The sequence below is a fragment of the Aethalodelphis obliquidens genome, unplaced genomic scaffold (genome assembly GCF_003676395.1).
Source record: "Aethalodelphis obliquidens isolate GAN/ISIS:26980383/991018 unplaced genomic scaffold, ASM367639v1 scaffold83, whole genome shotgun sequence".
Taxonomy (NCBI): domain Eukaryota; kingdom Metazoa; phylum Chordata; class Mammalia; order Artiodactyla; family Delphinidae; genus Aethalodelphis; species Aethalodelphis obliquidens.
In genome coordinates, this window is record NW_020838027.1 from 5,627,832 (window position 1) to 5,641,097 (window position 13,266).

The following is a 13,266-nucleotide window of genomic DNA, read 5'->3' on the forward strand; positions in this document are numbered from 1 at the left end:
AAACAACCTAAATGTCCATCAACAGATGAATGAATAAAGATGTGGTACATATATACAATGGAATACTACTCAGCCATAAAAAAAGAATGAAATAATGCCATTTGCAGCAACATGGGTGGACCTAGAGATTATCATACTAAGTGAAGTAAGTCAGAAAGAGACAAAGGCTGTATGATATCACTTATATGTGGAATCTAAAATATGGCACAAATGAACCTATCTATGAAACTGAAACAGAATCAGGGACATAGAGAAAAGACTGGTGGTTGCCAAGGGGGAGGGGGGTGGGAGAGGGTTGCATAGGGAGTTTGGGATTAGCAGACACAAACTGGTATATAGGATGGATAAACAACGAGGTCCTACTGTATAGCACAGGGAACTATATTCAATATCCTGTGATAAACCATAATGGAAAAGAATATGAAAAAGAATATATATATGTATAACTGAGTCACTTTGCTATACGGCAGTAATTAACACAACATTGTAATGCAACTACACTTCAATAAAAAAATAAATTTTTATAAAAAGGTGGCTGGAACATGGATGTCTTTATATTATCCTCTCTAGTTTTCCGGACAGTTGAAATTTTCACTTACCAGATAACTAAGATAAAGCCCTGATGCCAGTGACCTTGGCGTGTTGGCTTTGCTCTCACAAATAGCAGAGGGACCAGCATCCTTGCACACCCATCTTCACATACAAGGCCTATTGCTAAACACCTAGATGTGAAAAAAAATCACTGGGTTAAAAGTCACAAAAATTGTTAAGACTTATATACATCCTGCCAAGAACTATATCAATTTACCCTTCCATGGCATTTTATTAGTTATGGACTGAATGTTTATGTCCCCCAAAATTCATATTTTGAAGTCCTAACCCCCAACGTGATGGCATAGGGAGATGAGGCCTTTTGGAGGTATTTAGGGTTAGATGAGGTTGTAAGTGTGGGGCCCCCCATGGAGGGATTAGTGCCCTTATAAGAACAGAAGTAACACCAGCGTTTTCTCTCTCTACTGCATGAGGACACAGGGATAAGACAGCCATATGCAAGCCAGGAAGCAGGCCCTAACCAAGAACCAAATCTGCAAGCACCTTGTTCTTGGACTTCCAGCCTCCAGAACTGTGAGAAATAAGTGTCTGTTGTTTAAGCCATCCACTCTATGGTATTTCGTTACAGCAGCCTGAGCTGACTAAGACAGTTATTTTTTTATTATTCAGTAATTTTTTTTTTTTTTTTGCAGTACACGGGCGTCTCACTGCTGTGGCCTCTCCCATTGCAGAGCACAGGCTCCGGACGCACAGGCTCAGTGGCCATGGCTCACGGGCCCAGCCACTCCGCAGCATGTGGGATCTTCCCGGACCGGGGCACGAACCCATGTCCCCTGCATCGGCAGGTGGACTCTCAACCACTGCACCACCAGGGAAGCCCTATTATTTAGTAATTTAACTGGCAAAAACTGGTATGAGATTATTTTTTAATATTCAACCCTTTAAATATTGGGGGGATGTTTTCTAATATTGTCCATTTGTATTTCTTCTTTTGTGAATTTCTGGCTAGTTTATTTATTTATTTATTTATTTGGCTGCATTGGCTCTCCGTTGCTGCGTGGGGTCTCTCTCTAGTTACCACGAGCGGGGGCTACTCTTTGTTGCAGAGCACAGGCTTCTCATTGCGGTGGCTTCTCTTGTTGTGGAGCACAGGCTCTAGGCATGCGGGCTTCAGTAGTTGTGGTACACAGGCTCAGTAGTTGTGGCTCAAGGGCTCTAGAGCACAGCAGCTCTAGCTGCTCTGTGGCATGTGGGATCTTCCCGGACCAGGGCTCGAACCTGCGTCCCTTGCATTGTCAGATGGATTCTTAACCAATGCACCACCAAGGAAATCCCCTGGCTAGTGTCTTTAGCTCATTTTCAATGGAGATGTTTATATTTTCCTATTGATTTCTAAAAGCTCCTTAGAGATTAGGAATAATATTTTTGTTTCCTCACGTTAATATGTGAATGTTTTTCTCAGTTCTTCATTTACCTTTAATTTTTACTTATGGTGGGGTTTTTATGGGGTTTGGGGGATTGTATGATGCTCTGGGGGCGAGGGGTGTTAGGTATCATGGGTACAAACACAAAATGTTTGAAAGGAAACAGTGAAAAATCAAATCTCCCCTCTTCCCTAGTGGGTGACCAACTGTCCCAGTTTTCCCTGAACTGAGGGACTTTTGGGGACATAGGATTTTCATTACTAAAACTGGGACAGTTCTCAGCAAACTGGGACAGTTGGTCACCCTACCAGCCTCCTAGTTCCCTTCTCAGAGGCAATACTGTCTCCAGTTTCTTGGGTAGCCTTCCAAAAATACTACAAAAGTTTTAAACATTCATCTTCAAATCTGTTGCAGAGAATGTGAATCTTAGCCCAGAAACCTGCATTTGCAAAAGACATGTCAAATCCTTTTAATTTCTTTAAATCAAATTAAATCTAACCTTCTTTACAGTCAGGGTGACACAAGAATCCAGGGGGGTTACGGAGGGCTCAGAAAACACTGATCTCAAATCTTTAGTGCACCCCTCTCTCTGCTTCCCCCTTCCCAAGCCCACACGACTTCTTTTATTTATTTATTTTTTAGGATTTTTTTGACGTGGACCATCTTTAAAGTCTTTATTGAATTAGTTTGAGCTATTTGAAATATTGCTTCTGTTTTTATATTTTGGTTTTTTGGCCACAAGGCACGTGGGATCTTAGCTCCCCGACCAAGGATCAAACCCACACCCCCTGCATTGGAAGGCGAAGTCTTAACCACTGGACCGCCAGGGAAGTCTTCCCACAGGACTTCTTTAAAGTTCAGCAGCCCAGCAACTTCCAGGGCCTGTTGACATGACCTCTGGGTCTGGCAGCCAATGGCCTCTGGAGACCCCACCACCTCTCTTTCTGTGGACCTTCCTCCTTCTCCGGCCTCATGACCAGTCTTAACTTCCTCCTGGGCCCCCATGGGCACCGGCACCCGACCCCACCATGCACACCACTCATCGCCCACTGGCCTCGCTCCCCAGACACCTCCTGTGCTCACTCACACAGTTTCACCGTCCAAAAGGCACTCCTGCTCTGCCCATTCCTTCTCTCTGCTAATTGTCCTTCCCTTGGCCTTTGGTGCCAGGCACTCTGCTACATGCTTCACATGCATTCTTACACTCAATCCCCCTGGAGAGTTTCCTGGGGCTGCAGTAACAAACTATCACCAAGTGGGTGGCTTAATACGTCAGAAATGTATTCTCTCAAAGCTCTGTAGCAGTCCGAAATCAAGATGGCAACAGGGCCAAGCGACTCCAGTGGCTCTAAGAGAGACAGCTTCCTGCCTCTTCCAGCTTCTGTGGGCTCCAGAATTCCCTGGCTGTGGCTGCATCGCTCCAATCCCTGCCTCCGTATTCACACTGTCTCCCCTTCTCCCTCTGTGTCTCCCCTCTGTATTTCTTAAAAAGACACTTGTCATGAGAGCCCATCTATGTAATTGAAGGTGCTCTCATCTTGATATCCTTAAGTATATCTGCAAAGACCCTTTTTCCAAATAAGATCACATTCACAGGTCCCAGGGGTGAGAATGTGGACATATCTTTTGGGGAGGGGCACCATTCAACCCACTACACCTCCTAACAACATTCACCCCAGAGATAAGGATGCTGAGGCTCAGACAGGCTAAGTAACTTGCAGAAGATCACCGTGTTACGGAAAGACAGCCGGCTCTGAACCCACGTCTGTCTGATGCAAAGTTCATGTTTTTTCTACTACACGTATACTATTCCAGGAGGCTTTTCTCCTTTCCTGCTCCCCTCATCCCCACTTCCCTGTCTAGAAACCACTCTCCTATCTTTGAACCACCCTGGATGCCTCTAGGGAAACTCATCTTGCCTTGTATTTTCCTCTTTAGATCTTATCTCCTCTACTCTGCTCTCCTAGAAGACGGACCACGCCTTACCCATCCCTGTAATTTCCCAAGTACGCTGGTCTGAGCATGGCACATAGTAAGTGTTCCGGAAATGCCTGATGAACTCCCTGTGTTCCTTCATTAGCATAAAATATTAAAAAGTAGATCCAGGGCTGATATCGCAAGGAAAGAATTGCTAAGAATCTGAGGAAGTTGTTAGCCGCTCTCCAATTTGTCAACACAGAGGTTTAAGAAAAGCACTCACCAGAGGTTCGGGGGGAAATTGCAAAGGGAAAGTCATGGGTTTGCTCTGCTAGGGGACAGTGACATCAGACAGTGACATCACACCAGGGTCGTGCACCCATTTGTCATCCTGCAGCCGTAACTGGTATGACTCTCCAGGTATGACTCCATATATTTCTAAATGACACTGGAATTTCTATTTTGTCAGAGTGTAACACTCTTGACTGGAATATTAAGACTATTTTCCTTCAATACAGGGGAACATAGATAAATACAGTTGGGATTCCCGATTGGCTAAGAAGGGAGCCTGTGTAAACCACCAGCTGCAGCGGAGGGTGCGCTGGTGCTGTGAGCAGAGGGCACAGGGCTGCAGGGTGATCAACTCTCCGATGCCGGACTCCACTTAGCACACCTAGACTCCTGCTGTCACCACAAGAGCCACTGTCTTCAGGAAATTCCCAAGTCAGAGGCCAAGACATCGAGTTCTACATTTGACAGGTTAAGCCCAGTGGTTTCAATAGATATTTTATATATTAAATGCAATTGATCAGTAAACACATTTGAAAACTGCCCAGGGTACCTTTTCTGAGTTACTCTTTCCACTGAGGTTGTTGGTTTTCCTGGAATTCTGTAAACTTCTTTGTATATAAGAGCATGCTATTTGAGGGACTTCCCTGGCAGTCCAGGGGTTAAGACTCCGCACTTCCACTGCAGGGGGCGTGGGTTCTATCCCTGGCTAGGGAACAAAGATCCTGCATGCCACACGCAATCTATTAAAAAAAAAAAAGTTTTTAAATAAAAGCATGCTATTTGAAATGAAAGCTATAGACTGTGGCCCACAGCAGCCTTGAGCTACCCGAGTGTTTGGGTTACATTTACGTAAGTCTGGGGCAAAACTGCACTGACCTGATGGATGCGTCACCGGCCCAGAGCACGCCTCCTCTGCCCTGACCTGTGGCTACCTCTCCCTCCTCTGCCCTCTTACTACTCACTTGGCAAGGACCAACATGATATCTGTCGGCAATGTTCGTATTTTCCTATAACATGTGATGTGCTGTTGCCTTATCTCCCTAATCAGACCACCAGTTCCATGAGAACAGGAATGGAATTTTGAAAACAGCCTGCCTTCCCAGACGACACCCCGTCTCCAGACACAGGACCCTTGGCAAAAGTGACCCTTCAAATCCCTGAGCCCCAGCCCCAGCTCAGGATTTCTGAGCGCACCCCTCTCTAGCGGGGACACCGCCCCAGGGCAGAGCAGCCCTGCAGCCTCACACCATGGAGGTGAAGCCCCACACCCAGACATTGCTCTGTAGCAACTTCTTAAATACAAATAAAGGGGGCGTGCTAAGAGCTTCAAACAGTGCGAGGGGGTCAAGGGACAGAGCCCTCACGTTCATCCAGGATGATGGCTGCGGAAGGCTTCAGGGAGGGACAGGGTTGACTTGGCCTGGGTAGGGTGGGTAGAATGATTGTTTTAATAGTTTTAATTGCTTTTTTATTATTCTAAAAGTAACATGTGGTCATGGTAGGGGAGAAAAAGTATGGACAAATAAAAATAAGAAAATAAAAATCACCCATAATCCCACTACCCAGAAACAGCCACCATCAACAGTTTAGGATGCTGCTGTCCCGTCTTGTTCAATGTATATGTGATAGAATTTTTAAATAAAATCTTCCTATGCAGGGGTTTTGTAATCTGCTTTTGAATATATCGTGTTTTTCAACGCATTAATACTTCCGGGTGTTTGGATTTTGTTCACTGTGTATTTCACTTCTTGTTATTCCACAATTTAACCAGCTCCATATCGTTGGATGTTTATTTAGGTTGGTTCTACTTTTTTCTTTTTGTTAACAATGCTGCATTCAATATCTTGTAATGACCAATAATGGAAAAGAATCTGAAAAAGAATATATACATACATACATATATATATATATATATATATGAATCACTTTGCTGTACACCTGAAACTAACACAACATTGTAAATCAACTATACTTCAATAAAAAAAATTTTTAAAAAAACATTGCAAAATAAATAAAGTAAAATAAAAAACAATGCTGCAATGAATATCTTTGAAACGGTATCTATGCACAACCCTCAGGATTACTTCCATAGTATGAAATTCCTATACATGGAAATGGAATTTCTGGGTCAACGGTCATCCACATTTTAAGGCCTTTGATGATGAGGCCAAATAGGATTGTGACAGGTGAAAATGAGGGCAAAGGGCATTTCAGATGCAAAGAAAGAAGTAAAAGCATAGAAGCAGGAAAGCTCTGGGCATGTTAGAATAAATAAATGCTGTAATAGGCTGGTAGTTAATGCATGTAAAGGAAACTAGTGAGAGATAAGACAAGAAAAAGTGGTAAGACAGCTTGTCAAGGACCCTGAGTCAGGGTTAAGGGTCTGTGTTTCTCCAGTAGACTCCGGGCCAAACACTCTGGCTGCAGTGGAAAGGGATTGTAGAGGGGCTGGATGGACACGGGAGACCAGTCAGGGGGCTAATGGACTCTTCCAGAAGAGGCACAGTGAGGGCCTGAAGAGGGCCATGGGCTTGAGAAGAGAAGAATGGGTACAGTCAACCAGGTGATTGCCCTAAGACATCCTCCCCCTAGTCCCCCAAACCTGTGAATGTCACCTTACAGGGTAAAAGGGACTTTGCAGATGTGGTTCAGTTAAAGATACTGAGATGGGGGATTATCCTAGATTGTCCCAGGAAGCCCAGTCTGATCACGAGGGTCCTTACATGAGAGGCAGGAGGGTCAGGGGCAGGGAAGGTGGTTGCAGAAGCAGAGGTTGGAGTTGTGAGGGGCCATGAGCCAAGGAGTGAGGGCAGCCTGGAGAAGCCAGAAAAGGCGAGGGACACAATCTCCCCTGGAACCTGCACAAGGAACACAGCTCTGCCCATACCTTGACTTTGACCCATTTCAGACTTCTGACCAAGACTGTAACATAGCAAACTTCTGTTGTCTTAATCCATTAAGTTGGTGGCAACTTATCAGAGCAGCGATAGGAAACTGACACCAGCTGAGTGCCCTGCTCTCCTGGGGGGTGGTTCCAGGCAGCTCTGCTAAATTGGTGTTGAGAGAACAGTAAGTACCATGAGCTCAAGGAAGAGGGATCCCTGAGGGCCAGGGTGTAAGAGCCTGAAGAACCGGGCTGGGAAGATGAACAGATGCAACCAGAGAGGAAGCTCACATGTGAAGGTGTGACTGTCAGAGGCACTTGGGGCAGGGCTACCCAGAGGCAGGGGGATGGATGAGTTGACCTCTGCCTGCCTGGGGAGTAAGTTCTCCAGGGTGGAGCTGGCACAAATGCAAAAGAACTTCAAGGGGGGAGAGATTTCCTAGCAGGGCTCATCTTTGGCTTCTCATATTTTTGTAGCATCTCTTCTCCTATGCCAACTCCACAGGAAGGAGAACTTTCTTGTCAGTTTATGCCAAGTAAACAAACACACCAGATTTCTCAAGCCAGGCTCCCAGGTCCCAGCATACACAGCCAGCACCTCAGCTAAAGGGAAGCCGTCCTCCTCCACTTCCTCTCCTCCAGGGACATCTGTGGGCGAAACAGTATGCTCACTTCCTGCCTTCAGGACGACCATCAAAGTAATGAAATGCCTACTAACAAAAGGATGCACAACTGCAGACTAATCTTCTCATGTTCTCCGTAACTATGACAGACACCACACTATTATTGACACAGAGTTAAAGAGGGCTCAGACCGCTACATCTTGTGGAGTTTCTGGTCCTAGTAGCCCAGTAGGATTCCTGAACCACTATCCCAGGAGCTGGGGTTCTAATTTTACAGATAGAAAGTTACAGATTCTGAATTTGTCTGCATCTTATAAAATAGCTTCAAAATACATAAATCGATAAATCAACTTTAAAGTCTTTCTCAGTTGTCCATAAGTCAAGCAGACAAACTTGGTAAAATAAAGATTTTTTTAAACAACTGTTAAACCCAGTAATTGTACCCTTGGGTATTTATGCCAGAGAAATAGAAACTTAGGTTCACACAAACTCTTATACATGAATGTTCATAGCGGCTTTATTCATAATACTGTAGTTAAAAACTGGAAACAACCCAGATGTCCTTCATTGGGTTAACAGCTAAACAAACTGGTCAATCCATACATGAAATACTACTCAGCAATAAGAAAGAATAAACTGGGACTTCCCTAGTGGTCCAGTGGTTAAGAATCCGCCTTCCAATGCAGGGGATGTGGGTTCGATCCCCGGTCGGGGAACTAAGATCCCACATGCCGCAGGGCAACTAAGCCCACGCGTGCTCTAGAGCCCACATGCCACAACTACAGAGAAGCCCACATGCAGCATCGAAGAGCCCGCGGGCCACAACTAAGTCCCAATGCAGCCAAATAAATAAATAAATAAAGTAAAAAAAAAGAAAGAATAAACTATTGATATATACACAACAACATGTGCAGTTCTCCAGAGAATTACCTGAGTGAAAGAAGCCAACTTCAGAAGGTTAAGTACTGTACAATTCCATTTATATAACACTCTTGAAATGACAAACTTTTAGAAATGGCGAACAGATTAGAGGTTGCCAAGGGTTAGGGGTAGGAGAGAAGGGCGAGGCGGGAGGAGGAACAAGAGAGATACTTGTGGTGATAAAAGGGCAAAAGGAGGGACCTTTGTTGTGATGGCCATATCTTGACATGGTGGTGGATACACAAACCTACACATGTGATAAAATTGTACAGAACTAAATACACACACACACACACACACACACAAATGAGTACAAGAAAAGCTGGTGAAGCCTGAATAAAAATGGGTGGATTGTATCAACGTTGATTTCTGGTGGTGATATTATATTATAGTTTTGCAAGATGTTACCATTAAGGGAAACCATAAAGGATACAATGAATTTCTCTGTGCTATTCCTTACCATTGCATGGGAGTCTACAGTTTTCAAAATAAAAATTTTAACTAAAAATTGTTTTAAAAAAAATAAATAAACTTGACCTAATGGATCTGCTTAGAGCTCTGCGCCCAATAATGAGAGCATCCATATTATTCTCAGGTGTACATAAGGAACCAAACCAGCTCAGTTTGCTCAGGACTTTCCTGAGTTTAGCACTGGAAGTCTTTTATCCCAGGAAACCCCTCAGCCCCCCAAAGAATTTAGATGTTTAGTCACCCTAACATTTACAAAAACTAATTATGCACAATTCTCAGCACATTTCAAAGAACAGGTCAAATACACACCATATTCTCTGACTATAATACAACTAAATTAAAACTTAGCTTAAAAGATTTTTTAAATCTTTATACACTTGGACGTTTTAAAACATGCTTCCAGAAAACAGTATGGTGCTTTCTCAAAAAACTAAAAATAGACTTACCAAATGACCCAGCATTTCCACTCCTGGGTATATATCCCCAAAGTACAAACACACTAGTAGGAAAAGATACATGCACCCCAATGTTCCTAGCAGCATTATTTACAATTGCCAAGACATAGAAGCAACCTAAGTACCCCTCAACAGATGAACGGATAAAGAGGATGTGGTATATATACAATGGAATATTACTCAGCCATAAAACAGGACAAAATGTTGCCATTTGCAGCAACATGGATGGACTTGGAGGGCATTATGCTAAGTGAACTAAGAGACAGAGAAAGACAAACACTGTGTGATATCACTTATATGTGGAATCTAAAAAATATAACAAACTAGTGAATATAACAAAAAAGAAGCAGACTCACAGATATAGAGAACAAACTAGTGTTTACCAGTGGGGAGGGGAGAGGGGCAATATAGGCGTGGGAGAGTGGGAGACACAAACTACTGGGTGTAAGACAGGCTACAAGGATACTTTGTACAACACGGGGAATATAATCAATATTTTGTAATAACCGTAAATGGCGTGTAACCTTTAAAAATTGTATTAAATATTTTTAAATTTTTTAAATAAATAAAACTATTCCAGATAACTCACAGGTCAAAAAATAAATCGGAAGAGAAATTCTAAAATACTTAAAAACCACACAATATGAAGATACACCATATTAACCAATATTCAAAATGTGTGATGATGTAGTGAAATGTGTTCTTTCCTGCTCTCAGTTCTTAAAGCTGGTGGGAGTATTTAAATAGCACCTTTTTAAAGGGCTTATATTCTCCATCCAGTAAATTCCATCTCTAGGAACTAGCTTAAGGAAATTGCCTACAATGAGAACAGCGATCTGCCTCCAAGATAATCACTGCAGCATTGTTTCTGATTGTCAAAACGAAAGTGCAAGCATCCTAAACGTCCAGTTTAGGAGATTAGTCAAGTAACTTTGGCACACACATGGGATGGATTATCACGTAGCCAGGAGAAACAGTGTTGAGGCACAGTTACCAATGACATGGGGAAACACTTGCGGTATAATCTTAAGTGAAAAGAGATGATCTCAACTATGCAAAATAGATGTAGAAGAAAACACTGGGGAGAATGGCGCTAACATATTTACACTGTTATCTCCAGATGGCACGAGGTTGTCGCTTTCTTATCTAAACTTCTCAGGAGTTTCCACGTTTTTTGGCAATGTGCTTACAATGTCTTTAAGGGGGGTGTTTACTTTTTTAACGTTAGGAAAAGGAGGAGAGGGGAGAATAAACACAGAAGGTTACTGAGAATTCAGCTTACAGGTGAAGTTGCAGACCTGAGGAGGAAGAACACACCGTGAATTCTTAGGAAAAGGATAGGCTCTTTCTTGACCCAATCAGATTCTTGCTTCCCTGGGGGGTAAAAATGGAAAGAAAAATGCTAAAAGAGCACAGTTAAAAAAAAAAAAAAAGTTGGATTTACTTTTTAATACCTCTTTACAATGAACCAAAGTACTCTTGGGGCTATCTGTAATGGCCCCAAGCTGGAAACTACCCAAATGTCCATCCACAGTCGAATGGATAAATACACTGTGGTCTGTTCACACGATGGGCTGTCACATAGCAATGAGAATGATCTACAGTCACACACAACAGAACGGATGAACCTCACAAATACAGTGTTGAGTGAAAGAAGCTCGATTCAGGAAAGTACTTACTGGATACTCCATTTGCGTAGAATACCAGAAAATGGCAGATCCATGCTGTTAGAAGTCAGAAGAGTGTTCCCTTGGTGGTGGGGGGGGCGGGGGGCTGCCTAGAAGGGAGCGTGAGAGGAACTTCCGGGTTTTTGGTGATGTTCTAATTCTTAACCTGGCTGCTGGTGAGGAGGGGGGTGTTTCGTCTGTGAATAAGTTTTGAACTGGGTGCCTATAATCTGTATACTTTCTCTATGAATATTATACTTTCTTTATGAATATTATATCAATATAAAGTATTCAAAATGAAAAAAAAACAATAATAGTGCTTGGAAGCATGCTTGGAATTTATCTTCCCTTAATTGCATAAAATTTCCTAAAAAGCTACTGGGCTTCCTAGAATTTTTATTAATAATTCAAATCTCCCAAGCAGTGTTCCAGACAGAGTAGAATCTACTAATTTTGTGCCCCTTGTTCTGAAGCCCACTTCCTGTTCCAACTAGCTGTTCTCCGGACCAGAGCTGTCTGCCTCTCCTGATGCACACAGAGCACCTCCACCTACCACTAATAATTAGTTGCCATAATTTGATGTATGCAACATATAAGGACATCAACGTGACACCACACGATGGGGCTTAAAGGGAGGGGAAGAAAAGGTGCGAACACAGGGCTTGTTCAGAGAAGACACTCTGTGACCCTCATCCTGAGGATCCTAACCCAGGCAACTAAATCCAGAATCCCCGCTGCCTACACTCCTGAAACCGCTCTGCAATCCTAACATTCATCTGGTATCTGGGCTGGGTCTGGGGATACAAAGATGAGCAAAACTGCATCATCCTCTGCCCTCAGGGAGCTTACGGTCTAGTGACAAGAATGACATAAATCTAAACAAATCTTAACTACAAATGGTGATGAGACCTATGTCTATAAGATAGTGATGCTGTGGATGTACACCTGTAACAGAGGATTCCAACCGAAACTGATGGGGCTGGGGGGGCCAGTGAGCTGAGTTCTAGGATGAATAGGACTAAAATCAAACCAAAGATGGGAGGAGCACTTCAGGTCATGGAACCAGCATGTGCAAAGGCCCAGGGGCAGGAGGAAGCTACCTATGAAGAACCCAAAAGACGGTTTGCCTGGCTGGTACACAGAACACAGGGGAAGCGTGGTAGGTGATAAGGCTGGAGAGGTAAGAAGGCGCCAGATGTGACGTGAATCCTTTCTGTTTTCAGGGCACTTTCACAGACATGCCCTCCTCAGGGCACCGCCATGTGTTAGCAAGAGCCGGAGGGACCGTTCCCGATCTGCAGATGAAGCGGATGCTCAGGAAGGTGACTTGCCAGAGGCCACAGAGAGGAAGTGGGAAAGCCCAAATTCACCCCTTGCTCTCAACTCCTGCTCTCTGCCCTGCACCACCATTGCACCCCCTGTACTGCAGTCCAAGCTGAGCCTGCTTAGGGCCCCACCCTCAAATCCCAAAGCGGAGACTCCGGGTCTCACAGCTGGAAGGGCACCTTCTAGCCTTTCAGGAAAGGGCTGAAGGGTCCCAGAATCTCTGACTGAGCTCTCCCCGGTTTACTGTGAAACACGGGCTGGAATCCTTTGAGCTCAGACTTCATTGGTGGGAAAAGGCTTTGGGATGATACGGTGTGGTTGGACCAAGCAACCCTGCTTTGAATTCAGTGAGTCCACATTTCCAGGCGTCTGCTTTGAAACACAGAAAACGCCTCTCGTGAGCCAGCCGCATCCTCTCATAGGAAGCTTTCACCCACTCATTCGGGAACCGCAGGAACTTTCCCCTTATCTTTATGCCTTCCTGAAACACAACCATTCTCTGTGTGAAATGGCCTCTCCATACTAGAAAACGTTTGTTGATTTAGGAAAAAGCACGTATCTCTTTCTTCTTCCACAAATGTTCAAGGACAAATCCTTATGTCCTCCTAAACATCCAACCTCTCTCTTTCTGTGCGACTGAATTTACCTGCTATAAGTTGCATGAAAAATTTAATGTATCCTAAACCGTGGGCCTTGAGCCAGCTGCCACCACCCCTCCCTCAAGTCATTTTCTGA